The sequence below is a fragment of the Salminus brasiliensis genome, chromosome 25 (genome assembly GCF_030463535.1).
Source record: "Salminus brasiliensis chromosome 25, fSalBra1.hap2, whole genome shotgun sequence".
NCBI lineage: Eukaryota > Metazoa > Chordata > Actinopteri > Characiformes > Bryconidae > Salminus > Salminus brasiliensis.
Window position 1 is genome coordinate 8505285 of NC_132902.1, and position 7500 is coordinate 8512784.

Sequence of the window (7500 nt, forward strand, 5' to 3'; positions counted from 1 at the left end):
ATGTTTCTGTCTCTCGCAAAACAGATGGCGTCTCTGACCAACACTAGGCTGTCGGTGATCCTCCTTCCTGGCACGGCGCAGGCTTGATCCGGGTGGATCACGTCCTCTAAAACAGTCGACATACGTCTAGATAAAAGTTTACTAAAAAGTTTACAATCCACATTTAAAAGGGTAATAGGTCTCCAATTTTTTAGGTCAGTCTTTTCGCCTTTCTTAAAAAGTAAGGTAACTATCCCTGATCTAAAACTGTCTGGGAGTCGGTCATACTTTTCAAATTCATTAAAAACAGTCAGAATGTCCGTTGATAAAATGTCCCAAAAGGTCAAATAAAATTCCACGGGGAGTCCATCCTCTCCCGGAGTCTTACACTTTTTAAAACCTTTAAGACATTTTAAAATTTCCTCACCTGTAAAATTTATTGTTAAAACATCCTGACTTTTTATTTGTTTTTCTAAAAAGTTTAAGACTTCCTCCGTAGTTTTAGTGTGCACACTTTTCTCATTATAAAGATCTTCATAAAAACTTTCCACTTCTTTTAAAATCCCATCTGTCTTTATTTCTTCCCTCCCTTCTTTTATTATTTTTGTAATCCCTCCCCCCCTAGATAAAATTTTCTTAAAAAAGTAGCGTGTGCATTTTTCTCCTTCTTCAACCTCTTTTTCTTTACTTCTTAAAATTGTACCTTTACTTTTTATTTCATTTAAAACTGACATTTCCCTTTTAACTTCTTTTATTTCTTCACTAAAATCAATGCCTCTGTTTAAAAGGTTAAAATATCGTTGTAGTCTTTTTTGCAGCCCCATCATGCGTCGTCTTTCTCTATTCTTTTTTAATCTTCCTATCTTTTTAAAAAACATCTTTGTCCTGTGTTTAACCATTTCCCACCACTGTGCCCGTGAATCGAAACAGTCTTGGAGGGTCTGCCAGAGACTGTACTGCTCCCTGTAGCTCTCAACTATTCCTTCATCTTGTAACAGGGAGCAGTTCAGTCTCCACAGCCCTCCCCCTACAGTCACACCGGTGGGGAGAGACAGGGTGCACGATAGCATGAGGTGATCTGAAAAACAGAGGGGGGTCAATGTTGCATCAGTTGGCGGGCAGTCTCTTGTAAAAATGTAGTCGATGCGGGAGGCTCGGGTGCAGTCACCACTGAACCAGGTGAAGCCCTCCTCCTCTGGATGCATTTTCCTGTAACAGTCGACTAACTTAAAATCCTTAGCTAAGCCCTGCAATAAAACTGACGTTTTGTCTAATTTGAAATCGTCCCCTACTCGTTTTCTATCTTTTCTTGATAAAACGCAATTAAAATCCCCTCCCACTACTAATGATAAGTGAAGAACAGTGATAAGTGATAAGAACAGATACTACACTTGATCTTAGCCAAAAGGCCGAGAAGCGATAACCCGAACAGGCCACCCCGTGCGGGACCGCCCCTTGGTTAGTAACTAGCTACTACACGGTGACTACTTTGCAAGAAAAACGAAAAAGAAAAAAGGCAAAGAAAGAAAGAAAGAACAACAAATAAATACAATTCAATTAACCACACCCACCTGCACAAGCTCCAGCGAGTGACCGAAGGCACGAATCTGTCTTTCAAACTTGGAGAGAAAAAGCAGCTCCGCCAAGGCGGAGCCTTCAAAAAATAGGCAAAACTCGTCAACGTTCCCCTCCACGGAAATCTTTAGTAAAAGGCGAAAGATTTATACGTGAATGAAGAGAAACCCGAGCTATACCTGACAGCACCCCGACCTCTCGACGCCCACCGAGGGCCAAGGTTGCTAGAGGAGGGCAGGGATGATTGAGAGGCGAAGCAAACTCCTCCTTGTTTCTCCTGTCCTGTCAGCTCCTCCTCAAATTAAGCTGGCCACGTGCTGACTTTAACCTGAAATAAGAAACACAAGGCAACAGGCATGCGTCAGTTGTAGATGCTCATCTCCACAGACACAGACAAAGTCCGAAGAAGAAGAAGAAGAAGGAGAGAGAGAGAGAGAGAGAGAGAGAGAGAGAGAGAGAAAAAAAAAAAAAAAAAAAAAAAAAAAAAAAAAAAAAAAGAACAAAAACGGAGGGAAAACCAAAAGCACTCGAAAAGAACACCTCCCCCACAGACTCGGTCACATTACTTCAGCTTTCTTTTTACTGTTTGAAGGAGGTGCACCGTTCCTGGAGGTACTGCAATACCAGGTCGATGCGTGGAGCGGAAGGAGCAAGCTCCTCTTCCAGCCCCCTGTTCCAAAAATCAATTTAATATATAGTCCTCATATAGAGGACGTATCAGATATTAAACTGATAAGAACAGATTTTTCTTTCGAAAAAAGTTTTATTGTCACAATTTCAGTACATTTCCATTTCATTCATTTCACAACATTTTTAAAAGCTTTTTCTTTTTACAATCATATTTCATCTTAATAAATCATTTTATAAAACCAATACACACATAAGATCATTTTTACACATAAAAGTCAGTTAAGAGCAGAGATCAGTAAAAACATTCAATAAAAGCTTTCGTGTGTGTGTGTGTGTAAAAGTCCAGTTAGGTTTTCTTTAAAAAGTGAAATACAATTACAATAAAAGCTTATACAAGTTTCAATAAATAAATGGAATAAATAAGACAATAAATATTCAATAAATAAATAAATAAACAAATAAATATTCATTCAGTAAAATCAGTTCAGTTTAAAAGTCTTTACTAAAACAGTCTCTTTGTGCAGGACCGGGGTGAGCCACTATCAAGCTGGCACCACCTCGCTCCCCAGAAGTCGCGATTCTTCAGTGTCGGGGCTCAGCGGAGATCCTCCCCTGTGCCCGCTGCTCCTTTCTTGGTTGCGGTCTTGCCGGGTGCATCTACGGGAGCCAGTGACCGTGGTGGTCTGGACCCCCCTGCGTGTGACCCCGGTCCCCTCCTCCGAATGTCGGCGTGCGGTGTCCCCTGCAGCGATGATGTGACCAGCGCAGATAGAGCGTGCAGGGGCACCGTCACTCGCTTCCCCACCAGCAGGTTGCGGGAGGTCCACAGGGCGGCCTTCACGCCGTTAAGGGTGAGCCAGAGCGCTGTGAATTCTGCAGCTGGTAGTCGGTCTATGCCCTGGCCCACCCCGTTTACCGCTAGCCGGTAAACAGACGGCTGGACCTCCCCTGCTGGCAGGCTCGGGCATTGCAGGGGACCGGTTATGGCCCACAGGTCCCTCGCCACACTGCACTCCCAGAGCACGTGCCTCACGGTCTCTGGTTCGCCACACCCCGGCCGTGGGCACGTGGGGTTGGATGCCATTCCCCGGGAGTGCATCACGGCCCTGACCGGGAGGATCTCATGGGCCGCCATCCACGACAGGTCTTTGTGCTTGTTCTGGAGAGCGGGGTGGGCTGCGTTCCTCCAAACTGCCTTGGCCTCACTTAGTGTGAGGCCTGGAACTGGGCTCACCTCTTCCCGGTCCTGCACAAGAGAGACAAGAGATTTCGCGTTAGTTAAAACAGTAAAATCTTCTTTCTCTAAATCATATTTTCTTAAAAACTTTCTAATAAAATCATATTCTTTAGAAAGATTAAAAGAGACTGGTGTTCTTAAATCCAATTGTAAAATCTTTAAGCTACGCAAGTACGACCCCATCCAGAACTTTGCCATAGCGGCGGTCTTGTTGTCTCTGGAGGGATTCGTCGCATACTTTATGTGTAAAGCAGCGAACTTGCTTCCTAAAAACAGGTGGGGGTCTGGGAGCCCTTTTCCTCCATTCTCCTTTCTCTTCTTCATCACCGCCCTCCTCAGCCTCTCCCACTTGGACCCCCACAGGAAATAAAACACCGCTCTCTCCAATCCTAAAAGAAAAAACTTTGGGGGACTAAAAACAGAACACAACAGTAAAAGCAAAGGTAAAATAACAGCTTTGATTATTAAAACCTTGCCCTCTATTGTCAGCTGTCTTAGTCCCCAGAAACCCAAACGTTGCCTGACTTTCCCTAACGCGTCAGTCCAGTTTCCCCGTCCGCCACCCTCTTCGTCAAATTTGATTCCTAAAATTTTGATATCTTTGTCTTTAAAATCCAAATCCAAGTCGGCGCCTATGTTTCCCCAGGGTCCAAAGAGCTGGGCCTCGGACTTGCTCCTATTGAGCTTAGCGCCCGAGGCCCTTCCATACCAGTCAGTCAAGTCCAGTGCTCTTTGGACCGATAAAACGTCGGAACATAAAAGCGTAACGTCGTCCATGTACAAAGTACAGGTCGCCGTCAGTCCGCCTGGCAAGTCCAGTCCTTTGATCCATTTGTCCTTTCTCAAGATCTGCGCCAGTGGCTCAATGCACGCAACGTACAGGAGCGGAGATAACGAACACCCTTGGCGGACGCCAGAGCGAACTCTGATCGCCTTTGTGAGGTGCCCGTTTACCAGAATTCGACTGCTTATATCTGTGTAAAGCAGGCCCACCCACTTTAAAAACCTCCCAGGGAAACCCATTTTTTGCAGTACCTGGAGCAGGTACTGGTGCGAGACCCGATCGAAGGCTTTTTCAAAGTCTAAATTTAGGACTATGAGCCGAATGTTTCTGTCTCTCGCAAAACAGATGGCGTCTCTGACCAACACTAGGCTGTCGGTGATCCTCCTTCCTGGCACGGCGCAGGCTTGATCCGGGTGGATCACGTCCTCTAAAACTGTCGACATTCGTCTAGCTAAAAGTTTACTAAAAAGTTTACAATCAACATTTAAAAGGGTTATTGGTCTCCAGTTTTTTAAGTCGGTCTTGTCTCCTTTTTTGAAAAGTAAAGTAACTATCCCTGACCTAAAACTGTCTGGAAGTCGGTCAAAAGTTTCGAATTCATTAAAAACAGTCAGAATGTCCGTTGCTAAAATGTCCCAAAAGGTCAAATAAAATTCCACGGGGAGTCCATCCTCTCCCGGAGTCTTATACTTTTTAAAACCTTTAAGACATTTTAAAATTTCCTCTCCTGTAAAATTTCCTGTTAAAACATTCTGACTAGTTATTTGTTTTTCTAAAAAGTTTAAGACCTCTTCCATAGTTTTGGTTTGCACACTTTTCTCTTCATAAAGTTCTTGATAAAAACATTCAACTTCTTTTAAAATCCCCTCTGTGTTTATTTGTTCCCTCCCATCTTTTGTTATTTTTGTAATCCCTCCCCCCCTAGATAAAATTTTCTTAAAAAAATAGCGTGTGCATTTTTCTCCTTCCTCCACTTCTTTTTCTTTACTTCTTAAAATTATTCCTTTACTTTTTATTTCATTTAAAACCGACATTTCCCTTTTAACTTCTTTTATTTCTTCACTAAAATCAATGCCTTTATTTAAAAGGTTAAAATATCTCTGTAGTCTTTTTTGCAGCCCCATCATGCGTCGTCTCTCTCTACTCTTTTTGTCCCTTCCTATCTTTTTAAAAAACGTTTTCGTCCTTTGTTTTGCCATTTCCCACCACTGTGCCCGTGAATCAAAACAGTCTTGGAGGGTCTGCCAGAGACTGTACTGCTCCCTGTAGCTCTTAACTATTTCTTCATCTTGTAACAGGGAGCAGTTCAGTCTCCACAGCCCTCCCCCTACAGTCACACCGGTGGGGAGAGACAGGGTGCACGATAGCATGAGGTGATCTGAAAAACAGAGGGGGGTCAATGTTGCATCAGTTGGCGGGCAGTCTCTTGTAAAAATATAGTCGATGCGGGAGGCTCGGGCGCAGTCACCACTGAACCAGGTGAAGCCCTCCTCCTCTGGATGCATTTTTTTAAAGCAGTCGACTAATTTAAAATCTTTAACTAAGCCCTGCATTAAAACTGACGTCTTGTCTAACTTAAAATCCTCCCCTACTCTTTTCCTATCCTTTCTTGATAAAACACAATTAAAATCCCCTCCCACTACTAAAGGTGCCCTCCCCAGCATGTGGGGCTGCAGGTCTTCTAAAAGTTTATACCTATCGTTTTTATCATTAAAACCATACACATTAAGAATGTTAAAATCCCTTCCTAAAAAAGTCAAATTTACTAAAAGAGCCCGTCCATCCCTCACCACAGTGCTGCCCTTCACCAGGATGTGAGGGTTCTTTATTAAAATTGCAACACCGTCGGCTCTGTTGTAGTGTGAACCGCTCCAGAGAGAGGGACCGGCAGCCCAGCGCTGCTCCCAATCTCTGTACGTCTTCAGGAACGGTAAAGCACACTCTTGTAGTAAAAACACATCTGACTTTATATCTTTTAAAAGGGACAAGACACTCTCTGCTCTAGTGGAGGCTCTCACACTCCTAACATTAATAGTTGAAATAGTGAGAGCCATGAGCAGTGTAGGTTTTAAAAGACAGGTATATAATTAAAAGACCATGAAAATAAAACAAAAAGACTACACAAATAAAAGATTAAAAAGGCATTTTAAAAATCACAATATTTCTTGTGACACCTGCTCCTCTTTTACCCCCACTGTTCTGGGGTTAGGAGGTTGGCCGGTGTCTCCAGCCTCCAGGCCTACAGAGCGAAGCTCTTGTAGAGTCCTGGGCGTAGATGTCTTTAACTGAAAGTGTAAGAAAGACACCTCATTGGGGGATTCATCAGGCCACAGACGATCCAGACCTTCCGAAGAGGAACTGCCTGGATCCTGTGTTGCCTTCTGTTTCTTCTCTGCCAGTTCTGGCAGAGGAGACCCCGCGGGCCTTTTGCCCACTTGAGCATTGGGGAGCGAGCCATCAGACCCACTCCCACTGGAGGCCACACTCACCTCCGGCACCGTAATTAGGGAGGAAGTGCTTTCTTCCTCCTCTTGCTGCTGCTGCACACCTTGTTCCTGTACTTGCTTGGAGGGGGTGGCCTCCAGTTCCTGCTCAGACTCTGCCTGGTTGTTAGCTCCGCCCCCTGTTTCTAGGCCAATCCCTGGGGCTGGCTGAGGATTTAAATCTCCCGCCAAAACCCCAGGGACCGCCCCCTCCTCCTCCCCTTCTTTCTCCTTCTCCCTCTCCTCCTGACCATGCTGCCTGGCGGCCATTTTTCTTGCCTTCAACTTGTTGGCAAAAGATTTGGGGCAATCTCTGTAGAGATGGGATGATTCTCCACAAAGATTACACCGTCTGCCATTGGTACACTCCTCGAAAGTGTGCCCAATTTCTCTACACTTCCCACATACAATTTCTTGACATGCTTCGGCTAGATGTCCAAACTTGCCACATTTGCGACAGAGTTTGGGCATCCCTTGGTAATATATGTAGCCTCGGTTTTCACCCAACACTATCATAGACGGTATTTGTCTCAAGCCTAGGTAACTGCTCGGGTCTTCCCATTGTTTAATGGGAACTCGCCACGAGCAGTTCCAAATGCCGTCCTCGTCTAATACCTTGACAGGGGGGCTTTTCACCGTGCAAAATCTCGCCAGCCATGTAACAATGTCCTCTCCAGTCACAGTTTCATTGAACATTCTGACAATCACCACCTTGTGGGAATTGTCAGAAAGTTTCTCGACCTTGAACATGGAGAACTGGTCCTTAACAGTTTCAATCCGAGTCCAGAAATCTTTCAAAAGGGAAGCCGAGC

The 7500-nt window shown here is 44.5% G+C and overlaps 1 non-coding gene and 2 pseudogenes across 1 annotated transcript; all 3 read right to left on the reverse strand.

The window, feature by feature from the left end:
• Positions 1–1257: 1257 nt before the first annotated feature.
• LOC140548480 (U2 spliceosomal RNA) lies at positions 1258–1400 on the reverse strand (annotated as a pseudogene).
• Positions 1401–1614: 214 nt separating this feature from the next.
• LOC140548550 (U5 spliceosomal RNA) lies at positions 1615–1729 on the reverse strand. Its single transcript, XR_011978754.1, has one exon. It is a non-coding gene; the product is annotated as a U5 spliceosomal RNA (small nuclear RNA).
• A 415-nt stretch (positions 1730–2144) lies between these two features.
• On the reverse strand, positions 2145–2319 carry LOC140548437 (U2 spliceosomal RNA; annotated as a pseudogene).
• Between the last annotated feature and the right edge of the window lie 5181 nt (positions 2320–7500).